Genomic DNA, 23,261 nt, shown 5'->3' with positions numbered 1-23,261 from the left:
CTCATTCTTGGTGTTGTATATCCTGTGCGTTTGGACAAATGCATAATGACATGTATCCGTTGTTATGAAACCATACAGAGTATTTTCACGGCTCTAAAAGTTCGCTGTGCTCGGCCTGTTCATCTCTCCATGCTACCCTCCCGCAAATCTTTTCACTGTCTCTACAGTTTCGTCTTTTCCAGAATGTTATATAGTTGGAATCATCCAGTCTGTAGCCTTTTCAGATTGGCTTCTTTCACTTAGTCATATGCATTTAAGATTCCTCCATGCTTTAACCACAGGTTACTTATCCATTCACCAGCTGAAGAACATCTTGGTTGGTTCCAAGTTTGGGCTGCTCTAAATGCCAATGTGTAGGTTTTTGTGTGGGCAAAGTTTTAACTCTTTTGGGTAAAGACCAAGGAGCATGATTGCTGGGTTGTATGATAGAAAGATAAGATTTTAGATTATAGAGTTGACTTGTGAGTTAACCATGTATTAATCATTAATCAGAAAAGAGGAACATTGTCATTGGAGAATAGTGACTTGTATGGGTTAGCTAGCGTGGAGATTGGCAAACATTTTTCTGTGAAGGGCCAGATACTAAATATTTTAGTCTTTGAGGGCTACATGGTCTCTCTTGAAGCTCGAAGGGCCCCTGGACTCTACTGTTAAAGAGTGAAAGCAGCCATTGACAATATGGGAATGAATGAGTGTGGCTGTATTCCAATAAAACTTTATTTATGGACCCTGAAATTTGAATATCATATGATTTCCAAATGTCACAGAATCGTTTTCTTCTTTTAATTGTGCCCCCACCATTTAAACATGGCAAAATGATTTTTAGCTCACGGACTGACAAAAACAGGAATCAGGCTGAACAAACAAAAACAGTTTTCCAGTGACAGAGCTAGAGTGATAACACCACACTTCTACATAAGAAGTAGCCTCTTTGTATAATCTAACTCCTTTTTAGGCCATAACTAAAATCATTGAAGAGCAATCAAGTACAAATTATTGAAAAAGATAATTATTTATCACTTAAAGTTTTTACACTTTATTAATGAATCCTTTCATCATCTCGTTGCCTGACAAATCTTAACACAAATTTGCCCCTTTGATTTGCCTTGGTGTCTCTCTCTGTTTCAGGGAGGATTACAGTTCACCAAAGGTGACCTTCAGTGAAGTTAATTTTCAGTTAAGGTGGATTTAGGAGGCATAGACATGCAACAGAAAAGCCAACCCAGATATCATTTTCATCTGGCTTTAGAAAGTGTTTTTCTACTTACATGTGAGTATGGGTGTGTCTGGTGTTCTGGGAATTTACTTCAAACAAAGGAATGAAGCCACGCTGTGATTCTCTGACTCAGTTGGAGTTGGGAAACCATCCAATTTCTCTATCTTGCCTTCTGTCCTGCTCTTCCCTGCAGTCTTTTTTAGGCTGTGTTTAGATGTCTCATTTTCTCAGATCAATCCACTCACCCAAACAAAGCTACCTTTCCTGAAATGGTCCTCGCAGAGCGGAGGGTGTTACGTGTATCATGGTGTTCTTGTAAAAGTTCTTTCAGATGGAATGCTAACAAAGGGAGCTCAGCTTTCAAACAAGGAAGGAATCAAGCAGAGTAAGTGATAAAATACTCACTAAACGACCAAGTCAGACTCATTGTGGATAAACCATAGTGGAAATTGCCTTGACTCGTATGCACATGTCCTGTTTCCCTGGTATTCAGATTTTTTTGCAGAAGAGGCAACTCTGTGTCCATCACTTCCCTGACATTTACTGGTAATTGAAAAGATAGCTCCTTTAGAGGGTTCAGACTGTTCTGCCTGGTCCTGTGTAGCAGGTTGAAAATCAGTGCTCCCATCAGAATGTCAAATCCTTAATGATAGCTAGCAGGTTGGGGACACTAATTATCTTCTTAAGGTAGGTCTTGTATTTATTATTATCATCCTCATTTTACAGCTGAGGCAGCTGGGATGCAGACAGCGTACATAGCTCCCCATATCACAAACCTAGTGACAGCACTAACATTAAATATCCATCCATATCTTGCTTCCTCAAGGGTTCATGCTTTTAAAAATGGAAACAAAAACTAAAAACCCCAAAATGGCAACTATGGTCTGAACCCAGAAATGACCCCCTAAATTTGGAGGGCTGACCAAACTGGATGGGGCATCCTAGATCCCCTAGCTACCAATGCTCTTCGAAGTAAAGAAATATATGAATTCCTTGCCTACACAGTCTTCGTTTTGAGCTCTTCTGGGTACAGCTCCCCAGGTTCTGAAGAGCTTGGGATTGTTATTTCTTCAGTTTCTTGTGGCTGCCTTTCACATTCTTCTGGACCTTCTCTTGACTCAACCATTTTAAAGCCACCTCTTCGCTTATTCAATTTCCTGACTTCTGGTCAACTAGCTTGATCACATGACCACTCACCATTTCATTTCATCTCTTAGGACCTATTGCTGGGGCAGAGTAACTATCAGACTGCATATCTTGGAATTGAACCACAGCCTGTGTTTTTTATTAATCATTTCTGTCCTAAGCTCTGATCCTTGGGGTTCAGGGAGGGAGGGTCCTCCAGCCTCAATCTCTGCCTTCCATTTATCAGGGCTGGTTCAAAGATGCTAGGCTAGTTCTTTGGAACTGGGCTGCACAGGGTAACATTGAATAAAGGAATGAATGGATGCTTAGCTATTTCTAGCTGTCCTGTCTCAGTTTTCATTGGCATTGGATCTCAGCCCTCGCTTGCTAAGAGGTAGACAATGAGTTCTGGTAAAAAGGATTTCTTTGCATTGGGTAGGAGTGTTCCATAGGTCACCTCTCAACAACCCTGTTTATCAATATTTGTTGAATATATTTCTGGCCCAGGAAATCTTCCTTCTTTATATCCCTGACCTGGTGAAAACTTAGTCAGGGTATGCTTGAACGCCCTTCACGCTGTACCTCCTCCAGAGGCGGTGAGGTAACCTCTGTCTCAGCTGACCGGCTGTCGCCTGCTTTATAAGATGCCGAGGGCTCCCTATGTAGATTTTCAGGTGGAACTGTAGGAACAAACCTGTGTCAATGGTTAACTCAGGTTCTTGGTGTCTGGAGTCTTTCTTCCCTTTATTATTAACTAAAGAACATTTTTACCATTGCTCAGCTGGGAGCACCCAGCTCATAGATCCTCTGCAGGGAGAGTGAATAAAGGTAAGCATTGCTCTTTTTTTTTGTTATTATACAAAGTCATTCAGCCTGTGCTTTCTTTGTTCACGCTGGCCTCTGTTTAAGGGGCAGCAGTGTTCTGTGCTCAGCAATGTCAATGTCAATGTTGAGTTAAAGGCAACTAAGATAATTTAATTTCCTATGCAAGTGCTTTCATATTCCTTGAGTTCTTTTGAAACTTTGGTCAAAAGTATTCTCCAATTGGTCTTTACAGAGTTTATTAAACAGCTTTTACATGACACTATATATGTAGATATCTAAAAGTGACTTTATTGGATTCCATATTCAATACCAGATGGGGTATTCTATACTTTCTTTGGAAAGCAAATTATTGCATCCTGCGTAAGTGTATAGGCATTTATGGATATATCGCTTCAAGCATTGAAGTATGCTTTTCCACACCCCTTCAAAAAACTTCAGGAAAAATAGGTTAATTTTTTTTCCGAGAATTGTAAATAATGATATGAGAGGAAATAAAAACATCCACGGTTATAGACTTATTTTAAAATCCTCCTCTTTTTTCCAGTTGCCTGTGTGAGGCCATTTGTTTTCAAGTAAGCTGCCTCTTGAACTCACAGCTCTAAGATCAAGAGTGGCATGCTCTACCGACTGAACCAGCCAGGTGTCCAGTTCTAGACTTATTTTAACATAAATTGCAAGTAGAGAATTTCATTCTGTTGTGTTGACTTTAATTTCTCTAAAGCTTTTTTTCCCCTCGTGCATTGAAATCTTAGAAATTTTGTTCTTGGGTGTTTACTGAGACAAATGTGGACATGTTGATCTTTGCCCTCTGGAAACTATGAATTCTCTATTGTATATAATTGGATTGTCTCTTGGCAGTAGGTACAGGTGGAAACAAGAACTTTTCTACCAACCAGGTGGATTTTGATCAGGTGCATTAAGCTCTTAGATGAGCATATGAACTGAAAGGTCCGTAGGAAACTAGACCTGGATGGAATATTTCTGCTGAGCATTAATGTTACAGCTAGGCGAGTCAGAGCCTTGGGAAGAAAGACTAGATCAAAGTATCTTTGCCACTTTACTTTGGAAACCGTAGGCCAGCTGTCCTCTGTGTCAGATCTTAACCAGTAAAGTGACATGAAGGGCCTAAACTACAGCTGTTTTGTAGAATGCCATTTAAGGAGTTCTTGAAATGAAGCTAAAAAGAAGTTTAAGTGAACAGGGTCCAGAGTTCACGTCCATTCAAATTAGCAGAGGGAGAGAGAGAGAGAGAGAGACAGAGACAGAGACAAAGACAGAGAAGGAGGAAGACACAGTGAGGAACTGGAGGTAACTGGTAGATGTAACTCCTGCTTACGATTATTTTTAGAACATGAGAGTTGTGGTAAATTCAAGACATTAGTCTCACTCAAAACAGGATCGTGACCACATTTGACATTGGAAGAAAAGACTTGAGTAGGATGCTATTTGAAATCATTTTCCTAAATAAGTATATTTTGACTTGCAAGAGAGCAAGAGTTTTCAAGGATATTGAAAACTATGTTTCTTCCATTTTATATATATTAGTGGTGAGTTCAAGTGAAGGCTTGGATATCAGTTGAAAATTAGGAATTGGTAAAAAACATAGTTTTAGGGAAGATGATAGACACATAAAGGATATTTAGAGCAAATATTTGGTACCAAAACAACTCATATATTTAGATAAACCCTTTTTTCAAATTTATAAAACCCATTATCTGAACAAACTGTCCAGCTTTTCTCCCATTTGAATTTATCCTCAAGTATCCTATGTTACCTCCTTGTTCTAGGAACAGTAGCCTCGAACCTAACTTTAGGAATAAAATGTGCGTGCTTCCCATTACTACACAATACCATCCCTTTTCTGATCTGATGAATATTGAGAGTTAACAGTCTTGATATAAAGGGCAAAGAGGAAATGCCCCCAAAAGATCTCTCATGTGTAGTCCTTGTGCATGGATATGGCAGAGAACATGTAGGTCACCAATACCCTCTTCCTATGAACCTGTGAGTGATGTCTTGTCCATGGATATTGTTTTTAACATACCTGGGAGCCTATCATCATAGCTCTGTAGCTCAACATGACTGAAGCCTTAGCCCTCAAGAATCTGCCTTGATTCTGTTTACAGAGTAATGGCTAGCACTGCTCTTCTTTTCCAGGTATACGCAATTACTTACGTCGCATTGGTAAAAGCAGTTCTTCCAGCATGGAGAAAATTCTATTTGTTTTTTCCACTAATAGATTTTTTTGGATAATGGGAAAGAAATAAGTTAATTTTCTTAGGAAGACAATGACCTACATTTTGTTTGTGGAAAAGCTAACTCCAGAATTCTTTCTCTCTCTCTCTTTTTTCTTTTCTTTTTTAAATTTGTTTTGTTTTTACCATCATAGGCTCAGCTCCTTAACCCCTATAAAACACTGACATAGAGATAATGGGTCATCCTGTCGTTTCCCTAATTTAACTGGTACTGCACTTAACAAGAGACATTTTTCTCTGATTTATTCATTGATTGATTCTCTCAGCAAATATTTATTAAGTGACAAAATGTTCTAAAGCCCATGGTTCGCTTGGGAAATTGTTTAATGGGTGAAACCACTTTCTTTGGGAATTTAAGACTAGTGAAGGAGGAAAAATAATTTGTCAATGCATAATATATCATGTACTCAACAAATATTTATTGACTGACTGCTCTGTGCCAGGCATTGGTTAGACATATATTGATGAAAAGGACATATTGATGAAAAGAAAAAGACAAAAATTCCTGCCTCTATGAATCTTACATTTTATAGTTGATGTTGGGGGAATATATCAAGAAGTAAAATTAAAAGCATGTTAGTGGTGATAAGCAGTACAGAGGAAAACATGATGGAGGAAGGAATTACTGGGGATGGGGGCTGGAAGAGTGAGAGTATTGTATTCGTTATCCATTGCTGTGTAACAAATTTCCCCAAAACTGTGTCTCAGAGCAACCATCATTTGTCATCTCCAGTTTCCTGGGTCAGGAATCCAGGCTGATCTGGGTCCACTGGATCACATGCTACAGTCAAAGTGTCCACTGGGACTAACCATCTCAAGCCTTGCATGGGGGAGGATTCTCTTCCAAGCTCAATCACATGGTACTTGGCAGGATTGGTTCCTTTGGGGCAGTTGGATGGGGGGGCCTCAGTACTCCACTAGTTGTTGGCAAGAGTCCTTCCTCAGTTCCTTGCCATGTGGGCCTCTCCATAAAATATCTCAAAACATGGCAGCTGGTTTCCATTAGAGCAAGCAGCAAGTAAACAAGACAGAGACAGAGTCTTTTTCAAACCTAATCCTGAAAGTGATGTCCCCTCAGTTTGGCCAAATTCTATTCATTAGAAGTGAGTCACTTATTCCAGCCGACACTCAAGGGGAGGGGATTTCACAAGAACATGAACACCAAGAAACAGGGATCTTAGAGAGCCATCTTCAAAGCTGCCTATCACAGCTCTACATTTTGAAATAGGATTGTCAAAGGGAGCTTCCCATAGTAGGTGATATTTGATTGAAGACCTGGAGGTGGTAATGAAGTGAGCAATATGGATACATTGGAGAAGCAGTGTTCAGGTAGATGGAACAGCTAGTGCAAGGCTCTGAGAGTGCCTGGCATGTTGAGAGATGGCAAGGGGGTCCATGTGGCTGAAACAAAGTTGCAATGGGAAGAGTAGTTGTAGATGAGGTCATGTGGATGTGCCAGATTTTTTTTCCAGAATGGAGAGAATTCTGCAAGAGAAATGTGTCAGAGATGGTTTTTTGAGAAGTTATAAAGGACCACAGGGAGGTATCAATTTGAATAGGTAGAAAGACAGTGAGAAAGAGCATTGTAGAGGGTGGGTAGGTGATGTGGATGAAGAAAATACAGAAGTGGGGATGAGGGTAAATAAAGACATGGCTCCTCTAGTTTGACCAATGGAATAATAGAAAGGCATCTTAGTATCAGTTATGCTGAGGTCAATCACCTGCTCACCAAACGAGACTTGTAAGGAGCACATGAATCTCATTACCATAGAAACCAGGCCTTCCTTGGTCCATGCCAGCTGTTGCCACCAGACAAGGGACTACAAAGCAAAACTAGTTTTCTTGGGCAATAAACAGTATTAGAAGGCTTTCTAGAAGGCTTTCTCCAAATGCCTCTCCCCTGGCGAAGATGTGCTCTTCTCTAAGCTTTTAGCAAATAATGACCAGCAGGTCATCCATCAGTCTTAGCATCTTCAAATGGTCCTTTGGTTGGAAACCATGGGAATAAGGACTCTAAACAAACAGTCCTTCTGGGATGCATTTTGTCTTAGTCCACTAAGGCTTCTGTATCTAAAATACTACAGATTGGGTGGCTTAAACAACAAACACTTATTTCTTACAGTCCTGGAGGCTGGAAGTTCAACATCAAGTATATTTAGTGTTTGGTGAGACCCATTTTCTGGTTCACAGAGGACCATCTTCTCACTGGACCCTAACATGGCAGAAAAAGCAAGAGAGCTCTCTGGGGTCTCTTGTATAAGGGCACTAATCCCATTCATGAGGGATTCTTCACCCTTATGACCTGATCACCTCCCCCAAAGTTCCGCCTCCTAATACCATCCTATTAGGGATTAGGATTCGATATATGAATTTTGGGAGGACACAAACATTTAGTCCATAGCATCTATTAGCATTGAAATAAACCCAGATAGGTTGCTTTTGGTTAAGGCTGCTAGGCCGGAGAGCTCAGCTTCAGGGGGAAAAAATGTCTTGTCTACACTCTGAAATGCATCGCATTGAAGGATTCCGATGTAGAGACAGTTGCATCCTGCTTTCTCAGCTGGCTAGCCTCAGAGGTCTTGGAGGAGAAATCTCATCATCATCCTTTAGGCCGTATGTACCCTGGACTTTGTGGTTATTAAAATGTAAGGAGTGAATGACTATTTTTTTATAGCTGCTCTTGCATGAAAAAGATGGGGTCAACTATTTTCCTCCAGGGTTTTCCACTCTGAAACCCAGAATTCAGAAGCAAAATGTACATAGCATTCTAAAGGGCTTTTCACTATTATACACAACTTATTCCAGCTACCTTGGCTCCACAGTCACTTTCTCTCAAAAGTAGACCTGAAACTGTCCACAGAAAGGAAATTTGGGAAAAGACAATCTGAATAAGAAACAGCCCCAAAGTAGATTTACTTGACAATTCCAAATAAATGTGATTTTCACGTTAAATACTAATTTTATTTTATTTACATGAATATAGTTGTAAAGACTTCAAATGGTTACATGGCTTCAGATTATATTCCATAAGATTTGTCTACAACCATACCACCCTGAACATGCCCGATCTCGTCTGTTCTTTTAACTTAAAAGCAAACATTCAGCTATCTTTTCTTTTCTTTTCTTTTCAGAAAAGAGTATGTTCGAGGAAACATGACCAAAATCATTTTTTATTATGGTGAATTTTAATTTTTCATTATATTCCATTTTAACGTAGAACCATGTTCCCATGCAATCAATAATCTTTTATTCAAACTGGATACAAAGATAGCAAAAACTTGGTCCCTGCCCTCAGTCTGGAAGAAAAAAAAGGTCTGTACATAATTAAGGGCAATTCAGTGGCCAAGGACCATGATAAAGTAAGATAGGATTAGCACACCAACCCACTGAACTTTCTTCAGGAAAGCACTAGGGGGGATAACCTTCTTTGGGGCATGTGGGTGTTGTTCAGGGTGCCCTTTTAGAAATCAGAATGTTTAAATATTGAGATACTCTGTGTGTGTGTGTGTGTGTGTGTGTGTGTGTGTGTGTATGTTTAAGATTAAATTATTTGAAAGAGAGAGAGAGCACACTCCTGTGTTCGGGGGAGGGGGGATGGAGGGTCAGAGGGAGAGAATTCTCAAGCAGAGCCCAACCTGGGGCTCAATCCCACTGAGATCACAACCTGAGCCAAAACCAAGAGTCAGACTCTCAACTGATTGAGCCACCCAGGCTCCCCTGAGATACTGTTTTTACTATGAACTCTTTTGCAAGATTTTTCGTTGCCTTACATTTCTCATCTTCTTTCCCTTCATTTGGTGACTGTATTAGTCAGGGTTCTCCAGAGAACCAGAACCAATAGGTTATATAGAGAAGGAGAGACAGAAAAAGATTTACTCTAAAGAATCAGTCATGTGATGGTCCGGGAAGGCAAGTCTGAAATCTATAGGTCAGGTGGCAGTTTAGAAATTAAGGTAAGAGTTGATATTGCAGTCCTTTTTTTTTTTTTTAATTTATTTATTTTTAGAAAGAGACAGAAAACACAAATGGGGGAGGGGCAGAAGGAGAGGGAGAGCCAGAATCCTCAAGCAGACTCCCTGTTGAGTGCAGAGCCCTACACGGGGCTGGATCCCAGGACCCTGAGATCATGACCTGAGCTGAAATCAAAAGTCAGACACTTAACCGACCACCCAGGCACCCCGAAATCATAGTCTTAAGTCCAAAATTTGCTAGTTAGACTGGCAGGCAGGAAACTTAGGCAGAGTTTTTTATGTTGCAATCTTGAGGTAGAATTGCTTCTCCTTTGGGAAACTTCAAATTTGCTCTTAATACTTTCAACTGCTTGGACACTGGCCACACACATTTTGGATGATCATCTGCTTTGCTGAAAGTGGACACATTGTAAGTGTTAATCACATCTAACAAATATCTTCCCGAAAACATCCAGAATGGTGATTGGCCAAACACCTGGACATCAGAGCCTAGCCACGCTGAAACAGAAAATTAACCATCACAGTGACATAGGGCATTTTCCCTCTGATTGTATTTGTCATACAGATATTATAAGTTTGAAGCTTCAGTTTCCATAAAAGAACCTAAGAACCATACTTTAGTAGCTATTACATTTTTAATTCCACAACATAGATACGCCTGAAAATGTGATCATTTGGGTAGAGACATAGCCATTAATTTAATACAGCATTTTCAGTGCTACAGCTTTTTACCATGCAATTTGGCCAAAGAGAAAGTAATTTCTCTTAATTAAGACAAAGAACGGGTTACTTTAAAAGACATCTGTGGTCCATCCTTCTAACGGCATCGTCTCCTCTTCCATTAAGCTCACATTCTACACCATATTTTTCAGCTATTATATATTCTCTCCTATATTTGCATGCAGTTTATTTTTCATGCGTAGGAGTCCTGCTTCCAAATGACTATGTTCATGGCAGTAACGATGTGCCAGGAACTATGAGAAGCCACAAGATAAACATGGTGTGCGTTTCAGAAGCATTAATTTAACTCCAGAATTTGGATTGAGACTAAGAGGAATTAAATAATTTAACTGATAAGCAGCTCAAAGAATTACTTTTGTAGTTTAGGTGTTTTGAGATATATATCCAGAATTCAAAATGAGCATAGATTTTAAAGAAAAATCCTAAGACCAGAATATATTGAGCTTCAGCCCAATCCTTTGTGTTATATTCTCAGACCCCTAAGATTTGGGGTAGGGATAAGGATAACATAATCATTTCTCTTGCTGGTTTTTTTTTTTTCCAGGTTTTTCTTTTAATGGAAAATTTTGAGAAGTACTATTAAAGGATAATTTTTGTGAGACCAAATTCTTGGGTTAGGTTACTACTTGATTAGTTAGTTGGCTCTGCCCCAGAAAAATATCTACTCACCCACAAACTTGGCGAGTCTTTTCAAGACTATGTACTCTTCACATCTCATGTGAGACTTTTCCAAACAATGGGTAATTCAGGACATTCTGTCTCTACTTTGGGAAAATAATCCAAAGTAACCTCACAAAACAAGGCACCTCGCATAATGGCTGGACCACAAAAATTGTTCAGTAGATCTCTGATTCAGGCCTCCCCTAGACGGAAGCCAGCACGTTGGGTCTGTTGCTCAAGAGCAAAATAGCTCTCGCCAACTAGCACGTACCTGAAAGACACACTCAGCCATCTTTGATGAGCTCTTAGGTTATTAACTGACCTTCTAGCTTTCTGGTAATGTACTACTGAGTTCTATTTATAGATGGCACAGTAAAATCCTTCCCCGGACTTGCAACTAAAATTGAGAAGGTGCCAGGACATTAAAGAGTATGAGCCATACACCAGGATCGTCACAGCAAAAAGCCTGTTCCAGTTGTGTGCTTAGCTTGCCTTTTGTTTGGGTCAAAATTGAGCCAACTTGTGGGTGGTTAGGTAACACTCAAGGAGAAAGTGGTGTGACTAATTTGAGCAAAGTTACACATATTTAAATTTAGGCTTTGTGGGAATAGAAAGTGGTTCCATTTCCTTATGACTAAAGTTTTATTTAGTTGTGTTCACTAACAATATTGTGCTGATGATAAGATTGCACCGTTTGCATCAGGAGTTGAAAAGCTAAAGAAACATTTGGAGAAATAAAACTAAGGAGAGCAAAATCGCAAACAAGCAGACCCGAACAAAACCCAACAGAAGCAAAATGTATCGTACTTTCCACTCATGGGAGTTAAGCGTGATGGAAACCAGGACAATGTTTCCATGCATTATATCGCTATAGGCAGATTATTTTGTGTGTGTTTCTTCTGCATGATTCCATCAAATCGTTCCTGTTCTTTGCTAGTGTAAACAGGGACACCATTTCTCCCTTCGGCATGGAATCTGGTTATAATCTGCTGTAGCAGCTTGTGAAACAGAAGCATCGGAGTACAGACTGAGCAGAACTAGGAGGTGAGTGGAAGTCCAGTGTTGTGTCCTGTAGACAGAGCTGTTCAGAGTCACCATGCTTCTTTTCGTGTGAAAAGTCAGGGACTATACTAATTATACACACACAAATACCATGGTAATCGCTATACCATTAGTACAGTATTGTGGACATGGTTGTTGTAGGCATCAAAATCATAGCATTTGGAAAACCCATTGCCATTCAATGGACAGAATGCTGTCATCTTTTACTCTTTGGTTTCTTGAACTGAACAAATGGCACCTCCATTCTTCTAAGTCAGTGAGTAATGGTCATCCTATTGGGCACTAGGTATATAAAGATAAATCTACCAGTTGCTTGCCATCGAGAAAATCAAAACCTAGCAAAGGAAGACACAGGCAGAAAAACCAGCTGTGCCTGGGGAATTCAGGGGAGCTGAAAGGAAGAAGAAATGTCTTCCTGATTTATAAAGAACCTGCCATGTTTGGAAGAACATGAGAAGTTCTGAGTGGTTGGCACATAGAGTTTTCAGTGTGATGGTGAAGGCAGAGTGGAAATAAATGGAATAGAAAAAGTGGGTATGACCTACATAGTAAATGGCATGGGAAGGATATTTATGGCATCCACTCTTCTCCCCCAAATCACTCAGGACTATAGTCATAAGACTGAACTAGTTCCCCATTACTTGGGAAAGGAGGTTCTGGGAAAGGAGGTTCTGGGAAAGGAGGAGGATTTAATAGGAGTTGGGAAGAATGGAGAAGAGAGAGGACAAACCAATTGGTGATGCTTTCCTACTTTAGAGAGGATGCTGGTTTTGTTGCAAGGTAGGTTTTTTCAATAAGGAGCACTATCTCTGACCCGAAGAATTTGATAATTGCTTATCAGGGCTCTACCTTCTTCTGAAGTTGTCCATTTCTTGTGCTTTATTGTCCTACACTGCAGGGATGTTAACTTGGTACCACTCTGTTCATGGAGTAGGTGGTCTTCATGGTGGATTTAGGATGGAATTAGGAATTCACCCTACATACCAACGGATGAGTAGATAGAGGCATCATGGTGCAGTGGTGCCCTGAGGCTCAATATCAGAAGGCTTCAGTCTCACCATGATTACACATTTATTATTATTTGACAGTAACTAATTCTCTATCATCACTTTCCTCATCTTTAAAGTAAATATGAATTTTCCTAGTGGTTCTGCTTCTGTAATCAAACATTTATAATTGAGCCTATTAAGTGTGTGTGTGTGTGTGTGTGTGTGTGTGTGTGTGTGTGTGTTTATCTGGTGCTGGAGCCTGAAGCCACGAGGCAGGCAGTTGGAAAGATGGATGCATGTGGAGTGAAGGAAGACAACAGATAAGAACCAGGGAAAGTGAGCTGGAAGCCACCAGGATGACATGGAGCTCATACCCATCTCTCACAATGCTTGAGCCTCCAATTAGATAATAAAGGTGGCCAGCAGGAGAAGCTGGTACCTGCCATCATGTAACCAGGATCCATAGAAGCTGAAGGAAGGGAGCTACAGAAACTGTGGGGTGATCTCCCGTCCCGTGCCAATCACAGGAGATAGCAAATCAGTGACAACTTCTGTGAATGATCACAGTGCCTCATGCCCTTGCCAACCTTCTGACATAAAAAGAATATGGCCGTTGGTTCCCGTGCATCTTACAAATCTCATGCAAAATGTCTCCCAGGGGGTCCAGGCTAACCTGGAACTATGAAGGGAATGGAATTCTGGAACATGTAGTCCCAGTTTAGCTAAACTAGTACAATCCCAATCTACCACCCCTGACACTTGCCATTCAGAATATAAAACAAGTGATTGAGACATAGTTCCTACCTCTAAATAGCTATCCCTGGGGTAGAAGAGAGTCTTAATGCACTCTGGTATATGTTGTAATAGAACTGCTTTGTCTCTTTTACAAGCAAAAAGTGAGATTAATGCCCATGAATGAGCTTTGGAAGTGTAAAGGTTTAATGGCTTTTCAGAGTCTCACTTTGGCTGCGTGAACACTGGGAATGAATTCATTCTAGATATCTTAGTAAGTTTAGATCCCCTTGTCTTTGTCGTATTTCACTTAAGTAGTGTGGTGGTGCTGAATGGATAGCAACCAAATTTCTACACTAACCCAAATCCTTTCATTCGTGAGATTATACCTGTTCATTTAAGTCACCGACCATTTCCTCACAGAGACAATGTTTGTTCTGATTCAGCATAACTTATCCCTCTTTTAAGCTGAGAATATGGGACACATTAAACCGATAGCCAAGTTCCTTGACTATTAATTTTTAAAAAGCATTGAAAATGAGAAATAACCTCAAAATGTTATGCTCAATCTGTCCTGTGAAAACTCCTTTTTAGTCTGCACCATCTTGCATAGATTCTCTCTGCTATCTCTTTAGTACATTGTGTTTGACTCACCCTTTCAACTTAGCCCTCTTTCTCATTTTCTCTTCCTTCAATACTGTCTCGTTAGGCAGACTTTGAGTCTTTCAGAGACTTCACGTTTTCTCTGTATCTCAAGGATAGTGCCATAATGATGACATGGCCTCATTGTTTCCACAACCCAAACGTTCTGTTACTGAAGTCATGAATAGAAGATATTTTTGCTCAGTCTTCTATGAATGATAGGAGACCACACGGAGAAACTCCTGAGATGTTTCCCCTACCAATAACAAAGGAACGTCTGTCACTTGACTGCAGAAATAATATTTTCAATTTACCGATTGATTTTTGTTTAAAAATGACATGCTGTGCCCCATGGTAAGTGCTTCACAGATATTAATCCTTCCATTTCCATGATGAACTTCATTTTTACAGATGAGGAAGCAGGCACAAGGAGGCCATGCAATGTTTCGAAGATCACACAGCTCATAAATGGCATAGCTGGTTTTGGACCAGGCAGTCTTCATCCCTAGTATCTGTGCCCTCTAAAGAACCTAAGTTTTCCATAAATTCATAGCTGTGTGTTGATTCAGAATGCTAAATGATATTGACACGTAATTTGGATTTTACACCCAGCATTCAAGAAACCTTTGTACACAACACCAAAGGAAAGCATGAGAAATGCTCAGGCACTGAAATGATAAAATAGAATCAAACCCTACCAATGGGACCCTGCTCTCTATTCTGTAATTATTGATTTCTTTGAAGTATTCTAGTTTGCATGCTAGGCATTAAATCGTTCTTTCTCTGTCAAGGCATTTAAAAAAATAAAAACAAGCCAACGAGAAACAGAAAAGAGGATATCTGTGCTCCAGTGAAGGTGCAGAACCCCAGCCACACCAATACAGGGCTTTGTCATCTTCATCAAAAGTGAATAAACACAAACAGAACTTTAACACCATGAATCAATAAGAATTTCACTCCATTGAGCAAGGATAACACACAGTCTAAGGAAAGCAGTATTTCATTGATGGGGGAAAATGCAATTATTCTTTATGGTCTTAATGACATATGAAAGTCTGTTGGCTTTAATACCAAATATTGAACTAAGATCAAATAAGCCATTTGTTTGAGGGAAAAGACAGAGATAAAAGTAGAGCCCAGTGGGTCTTGAGAGATTTCTCAGTTTAGAGTAAAAAGTCGCTCCTTCATTAATCTAATAGAAAATAGCCCTTTTTCTTACTGCTAGTCAATATTAATTTTGCTAGAAATTACTGCTCTTGATATGCAGATATTTACAATGAGAATTTTCATGGAGAAGGAAGAAGCAGTCTCAGTTTTTACTCTTGTATTAAAATTACTCAGTGAAGAATAACAATGATGAAGTCATTTATCGAAGAGCAAATCCTGGGTTTCATTTGTTTCGGCCATGTATTACAAATGAAGTCAAATGTATATTGTCAAGAAAGAGCAGCAGACAAAAACCAACCATCAACATAATAAAATTGTATTTTTTAAAATAGAATACTTTCAGTATTCTATAAAAGAAAGAAAACTACACTTCCTAAGAAAGCTGCTAACATAAACTTTTACTTTTCAAAAATAATTACATTAGATAATAAGACTCAAAGAACATTATATAAATATAATAATCAAATAATTAATAATTACATGATGTATTAATCATTTTTCAGTATTCATCATAAGGCCATCTCTTAAAGAAATACAATATTTACTTTTTAAGTTGAAAAAAAAGTATGAGAAAAAATTTGGCAGTTGCCCTACCCTTAAAACTGTTAGCGCATTCATCCTAAAGATCACTGAACTCCTGAAGGTTCCAATAAACTTCTTTGTTGTGTCTGGCATTTCCTATTACGTAGTCCCAGCTTTTAAACTAAAGACCAGATCATTCACTGGCATGTTTTTGTTTTTCTTGTTTGGTTCACCTTTATTCTTCTTCTTTTTTTTTTCTTTTTGATTCCTGATGAATATAACAAAACAACACTTGTGGTCGCACTTCAAAGCTTAGAAAATGCTTTGGCAGCAACGACCACATTTTGTCTTCACAGTGCCTTTGCAAGAGTAGTGGGAATACTAGAGAATTCTTCGTAGAGTGATGGAAATAGTAAGGATCAGGCAAATGAAGGGATGGACTGGTCCACGGCCAGCCGGCAGGGGAACTCACCCTCTGGGGTTTGCCTCCAGATCCATTTCTCTTTCGTGTACTCAAACTTTCTTGTCTCTTCCATGTCTGCACTGGAGAAATCTTAAGAGGATAACAGGTATCTTCTCAGGGTGGTGTCAGTTTGCATTTCAATATCAGACAGACCTGGGTTTTAATCTAAACTCTGCCACATGTGACTTGTGTTGCTTCTCAAATTGTGGTCCAGGACTAGCAGCATCAGAATCGCCTGGGGACTTGTGCAAAATGCAAATTCTCAGACTCCACCTGAGACCGACGGAATAAGCAGCTATGGGACTGGAGTCCAGCATCTCTCTTCTGCATGATCCCTCCAAGTGATTCTGATAGATACAAAGTTTTGAAAACCAGTGGTCTAGACCAAGGCCTGTCACCACTACAGAACTTCTGTTTTCTCTTCTAGTTGGGTCAATGGTAGCTCTTATAAATGTCACACAGCACCTTTTAGACAGACACTTTAGAAATGTTAACATTCCCACGGAACTGAATTTTACTGCAAGAGTTAATTCCAACTCATTCAATAAATGTGAGAGCAGAAGTGAACTGATCGCCCTTCTTGAACGCAGCATTTTCTCTAAACCCGGGAGAGACCACTCTTTCTAACTTGGTGGGTAAACTGGCTGGTATATTTTGGCTCTGTCTGAAGTAGTCAGTAGCTGACATTGAAAAGAAATTGAAGGAAGCCGTGTGATTTTTAGTTAAAAATCAGGGAGGGGCAGCACCAGTCTTTGTCGCTACCATTTTATTTGTTGTTTGTCCATGTGATTCTGATAGTAGTGTCACGATAGCTTTGTCCAATGGCCGAATTTTGTCACATGGCTTGAATTACTTAAAATTTATATATCTGGAAGCACCTGGGTGGCTCAGTGGAGTAAGTGTCCGACTCTTGATTTCGGCTCAGGTCATGATTTCAGGGTTGTGAGATCGAGCCCCGTGCTCCCCACTTGGTGGGGAGTCTACTTTGGATTCTCTCTCTCCCTCTGCCCCTCCCATAATTCTGCTCACACTCCCTTGCTATGTAAAAAAAAAAAAATTACACACACACACATATATATAGCTCAATAATTTAAAAACCCTCAGTTTAAAAAAAATCTATAAATTCAATTTTGAAACTCAAAAAAATTTTTCAGCCTGTGTTCACCCAAATACATGGAAGTTGGTCTTAGGTAGCCATATGGAGTATGTAGATATGGACAGGCAAATTAAGTCAATTTGTCTTTGATTCCCCTGTTAGTCCTCTTCCTGGACCTACGAAAGCAGAGAACACCTGTTCAATACCTCCCGTGTGCCAGGTACTATGGTGTATGCTTGGGGCTTATGGGGGAGCTAGGTAGGAGGTGTTCTTGACATTGTGGTATTCAAGCCACATCAACTGGACACCCAAGTTCTTGCTTTTAGATGGAATTGAGAGCCTCGCATAATTTGTACATGGGTCTTAACTACCAGGAAGGGGGCAGTAGTTACCTGCTTTCAGTTTAAGTTCCTGAAGCTTGAAGAGAAACAACCACCCAAAGCCATGTTTTTTGTGGCTTATTTTTCTCCATAGTTCCCAAAGGTGGGATTCCAAACTTGGGGGGCGGGGGGGGGGGTGGTTAGGCAGTGAGAAAAACAATAAAACCTAAAAAGCCCTTCTGTTCCTAAAGTGTGAAACTACAAGGTTTCTGTCACTGTGGTTAGTCTATAATCAGAAGGCACGCTAGTAAAGCAGCTTACCTCCCTGGGAAGACGGGGAAATATTTAGCTATAAACTAGACTTCCAAGTTCATGTAACATTATTTCAGAAGGTTTCCATATCTCTGTTTACCAACGCTGCGTGTCGATAAAAAGATTAAAAGCTAGTTACTCCAGTATTTACAGAGAACACAGGGCTCTGACTAACTCTGCTCAGAATCTCTAGTTACATCACACAGAGTTGCTCTGGCAGCATTTCGTATTCTCGCGATAACTGCCCCCATCGCTGGGTCCAGCCCTGATGCCTGGTGCTTGTGCCAAGGACGTCTCGAAGGGGAACCGGTGGTGGCCTCAGCTATCGCCTTGCCCTGCAAAAAAAAAAAAAAAAAAAAGGAAAAAAAAAAGGCTATTCAGTCATTTGCTCAGCATTTATATTTTTAGGCTCCGCCTTGGATTTAATCACCTACTTATCTCCCTGCCAAAGTATTTGTGCTGTTAAAACAGGGCCACGCCATCCAGGCAGAACCTGCTGTTTCTGCTCCTGTCCGAAGGGTCAGCCGTGGAAAGGCTGATCACGGTGGTTTTATAGTTGAATGGGGTCATTGTTCTGGGTTTTTTGTGTTTCCCTTGAAAGAAAATTCTGAGGCTTGAGAGCTCAAAGATAAGGGGGAAAGTCTACCTAAAAACACTGTGTGCCTTCTCACCAGCCTTTTGCTGGTTGAAAACAGATCATCTTTGTTACACTTTGGCTGGATGAAAGTGCACACATTATATGGGCAATTGAGGTTAATGAAAACACGTGGACGTCATTTTCCCAAGTCCTTTCCTTTTCTGGGCTGAATTATGGACCTAATTTAGGTACATAGTCCTACTTACAGATTGAGTTCAATTCATCGGGAAAATTTACCATATTCATAATGCTAAAGAGACTTAAAAGTCTGTGGCTGTCATTTTGAATTATCAAATTCTATAATCTCTCTCCAATACGCTGGAATTCATCTAGTCAGGAGACCAAAAATGTATATTATATAATTTTGCAAAGTTGGTCAAACGTAACACCTGAAAAATCGAAGAGTCATCCATTACTAATTGCCTTGATTGCCAGCAACGTAACCAAAACCTTGTTCAGAAATATTGTTTTTTAGAGAGAGAGAGAGAGTGCGTGCACACAAGCGGGTAGGGGGAGGGGCAGAGGGAGAGAGAACCTCAAGCAGACTCCCTGCTGAGTGCAGAGCCTGACACAGGGCTTCACCCCATGACCCTGAGATCATGACCTGAGCCGAGATCCAGAGTCAGATGCTTAACTTACTGAGCCACCCAGGTGCCCCCAGAAATATTCCTTAAGAGATATAGGGCTACTAAAAAAAGAAAACAAACAAAAAGAGGATTCAAAGTCCTTAGCCAAGCAGATAAAAGCTTTCCCATTTGGGGCCCAGTGTAATGGTTTGGTGTTCTTGGCCACCACTTCTCTTTTATGAATCCAGCTTTCTCGCTTTACAAAAATGCTGTGTTCTTTGCTCTCATCTGGAGAACGTAATTCTTCTCCCTTTTGACTCTCATATAGCCCAGCATGTCTCTCAGAGTTCTAGCCACATCCACCTTTTGCATGACACCATACAGGATGAATTTGAATTAAACCCACAAGGAGCCTGCCCTCCTTTGTTTCCTCTTCTACTCACTTGACCTTCATCCATTACCCTTTCCCACTCATCTGTTAACCAAAACAAAACTGAAATAAGAACACAATTCAAGTGGTAATGTTTTGTCTCCTGTATGTTGTCTTCTAAATAGCTTACTAACTTCTTGTGGACTGGTATTATGTCTTAGAAATCATAAATTTGCAAACAACCTGTTACCTGCCTTGAATAGAGGAGGCAGGGGAAGGCCTAACAAATAGCATTCATTTATTTGAGGCAAAGAATAAAAAAAAGAAGCTTAGGAATGATATGGAATAGAATTTGCTCCTTGATAGGATACACTGTAAATAAACAAGTCATATTAAGTTATTTTATTTGGGGCTCTCCTTCCCCATAGTACCTCACACTATCCCCCAACACACATGCACCCCTCTTTCTGATGTTTTAATGTTATCTCTTCTATTGGTCACTGGCCTAGTTCTTTGTTATTACTCTAGGTAGGTTTTCACTTTCCTGCTGTTGCCCACATAGGGCTGTCTTCATAAGACACACGGGGACCTCTTTGCTTGATTTTAGCCTATGCTCCCAAATCATCCTGATCTATTCCATGAAGAGACACTTCTCTCTTATTTTACTCTCTCATGTAATATTTACATTTAATCTGAGACTTCTGGGTACACAGACCTGTACAGGGAATAATGTTAACATGTCAAATACTACGGTGGTCTGGGTGAGAGGTTAGTCTGAGGCAGGTGGGAGGGATGACCACTTGTACTGTTTAAGCAGAGCCTCCTTCAGAGGCCAGGAAAAAAAATCTAAAATTTGGTCTGTGTCATAAATAACAGAATCTTAAAGTGTCTATTTAAATGCACACTTAGGTGAAGCCGAGCAGTCTACTCATATTTTGGATTTAGTTTTTATTGTTTTAGGAGTCTCAGTTTTCATGTAGAATCAAAATTACTTAACGTCTTCCAAAAATGTGCTTGCTCCCTTTAGCTTGTAAATTCAAAATTATGGAATGAACTGTATAAGCAGACTCACCGCCCCCGCGCCCCAGGAACTAGACGGCCAGCGATCTATAGATGTCAGATAAAGTCGAAGGGCAACTTTTTAAGATTTCCATCTCCTGTGTCACAACCAGAGAGTAAGCTCAATATCTAAACAAGCTCAGAACTGGACTTCCATGGGGCAGCTGGTTTTGTAGTTGGAAATAACTGAACTACTTACTAGTCCATCGATGCAAAGGTAGTAGAAGATCCCTCAGAGACAAAGGAACAGATGGGAGAAAATTCTAGAAGGTGTAAAAGAACCTTCCAGATTCAAGTATGGGTGTTGTATTAGTCTCCTCAGGCTGCTGTAACTGGGTGGTTTAAAACAAAAATGTATTCTCTCACAGCCGGGGAAGCCTGAAGTCTGCAATCAAGGTCACCCTCCCGCCACAGCCTCTAGGGGAGGATCCTTCTTTGCCTCTTCATCTTCTGGTAGCCTGAGGCTCCTTGCTTATGGCAACGCCACCCCAACTTTCACCTCTGTCTTCACATGTTATTCTTCTCTCTGGGTGGACATTCCTTCTCCTTCGAAGGACACCAGTCATTTGGACAAGGGCCTACACTAATGACCTCCTTATAACTTGATTAGGTCTGAGAAGACCCTATTTCCAAATAAGATCACAGTCACAGGTGCCAGAGGTGAGGACTTCAAAATGTCTTTTTGAGAGAACACAATCCAACCCATAACAGACAATGAGGGCAGAAAACTGAGAGACTCCACACTTTCCTCAGAAAAGAGCAGAGCAATACACCGAAATGACGGATGACCTTCCTTTCCTTTTCTTACCATTCTTTCTATTATTGTGCCTTTTGTTTATGTTGCCATCATAATATGGTTAGATAACATGAGATGGAAGCATTTATTTTTCTACTTATTATTTTGAATCTTTCACCCTTTAGAAGAGGCACTGCCTGACTCTTCTTTTGTAATTTGTTACAAGTATCAGAATTTAAATTTTTGTCAGTAAGCAGGCAACCTTAACACTGATAATGAACAAAATGGAAGAAGGTATTTCGTAGAGAGGAAAGGAAAGGCCAAATAAAAAGGGAAAATAAAAGGAACAGTCAACTGTGGATTGAGGAAAGGCGAAAGACATGAAGTATTCTCAGAAATAGTTGTTATCCTATAAACATGGAGAAAATAGGGATTTGGGTATTGACGCAAGAACTCATGACTCAGATTTTCTTCCATCACTTCTTTGTGCCCCAGACGGCTGCGTGTTCTGAAGCTTCCTCTATATTTTCCAGATTTCCTAGCCTAAGGAGAAATAACAATAGTGAACATTTGCATTTACTTAAGGCTTTGGGAAAATCAAAGTGAAAATAAAAGTAACCTTCAGGGGCGCCTGGGTGGCACAGCGGTTAAGCGTCTGCCTTCGGCTCAGGGCGTGATCCCAGCATCCTGGGATCGAGCCCCACATCAGGCTCCTCCGCTGGGAGCCTGCTTCTTCCTCTCCCACTCCCCCTGCTTGTGTTCCCTCTCTCGCTGGCTGTCTTTCTCTGTCAAATAAATAAATAAAGTCTTTAAAAAAAAAAAATAGTAACCTTCAACTAGTGTCTGCCTGGAATAACTGACTCAGCTCTTTTGGACAAGCCTGTCTTTTGGTCCTTATTTTCAGGGCAGCAATTGCAATATTTTCAAACAGTGGAGAGTGGAAGGGTGAGAATATCAAGTAAGTCATTCTGTGAGAGAAAACATCAACAAGCTGAAAAGACTGTTGGCTGGTGAGTGTTGGTATTTGTGACTTTGAGAGAGTTGCAGAAAGCAAAAGAACTTGCATTGCTAACAATTAGCAAAAGTGTGTATTGTATACACAGACACCATCTAGATTGAAAGAATGGGCTGGCAAAGTATTCAAACCACCTCACCCATCCAGTGCACTTTCTTAGCCAACCATGTAAGAAGCCACAGAAGTCAGAGCCAGAAGAAAAGGTGGGGAAAATGGTAAAATAAGTCTACCTCAACTTTTTGCGGCTCAAACAAATTTGATTTGGTAGATTTAACCAGGCTGAAATGTATTATACACTGTCCCCACACCACCACCAAGGTTTAAAATAATTTTGAACTGTTAAAATAGAGTCACGCTTTAAGGTAAACACAAAATGGGTAAAATGCCTCGTGTTTAAGAACATGATGCATCCCACATGCTAGAGCTTACCAGTCCTGAGATGGCAGGAGCTGTTGTTCTCAAGATCCTGTATGGCAAAGTCATGCAATTTCTCCACAGAAAACCCATCATCACTGAGTATTTGTTACAATAGTTTCCATTAATATTGGGGAGACTCGATTATAATTAAGTCAATCCAGCTTTAATCTTTAGCTAATAGATAATTAGATTTCTACGAAAGCCAAGCTGTCCTAAAAAAAGGAGTGATTAAATGCATTTTTTGAGTCCTATAATGGAGAAGTATGAATACATTATTTGGGGAGTTTTAATCACATTTAATCACAGATGATCCAATTTACAAGTATTGATATGGAGGCTATAGTTTCAAGAAGCATACTTTTG

At 40.1% G+C, this 23,261-nt stretch overlaps 1 protein-coding gene across 4 annotated transcripts in view; it reads left to right on the top strand.

Annotated features, from left to right (window-relative positions):
- Positions 1-2,983: 2,983 nt before the first annotated feature.
- The window catches only part of KCNJ16 (potassium inwardly rectifying channel subfamily J member 16), a 53,458-nt gene continuing 33,180 nt past the window's right edge, over positions 2,984-23,261 (top strand). Inside the window, exons 1-3 of one of the 4 annotated variants that reach the window (XM_057318048.1) lie at positions 2,984-3,169; positions 3,711-3,806; positions 11,731-11,837. The gene's annotated coding sequence lies outside the window, so the exon portion shown is untranslated. The remainder of the gene's footprint in view (positions 3,170-3,710; positions 3,807-11,730; positions 11,838-23,261) is intronic. The other 3 variants (XM_057318050.1, XM_057318049.1, XM_057318051.1) reach the window with 3 other exon arrangements.

This window comes from Ursus arctos, unplaced genomic scaffold (genome assembly GCF_023065955.2).
Source record: "Ursus arctos isolate Adak ecotype North America unplaced genomic scaffold, UrsArc2.0 scaffold_24, whole genome shotgun sequence".
Lineage (NCBI taxonomy): Eukaryota > Metazoa > Chordata > Mammalia > Carnivora > Ursidae > Ursus > Ursus arctos.
Note: the sequence above shows the minus strand (reverse complement) of the source record. Positions and strands in the feature narration are given on the sequence as shown.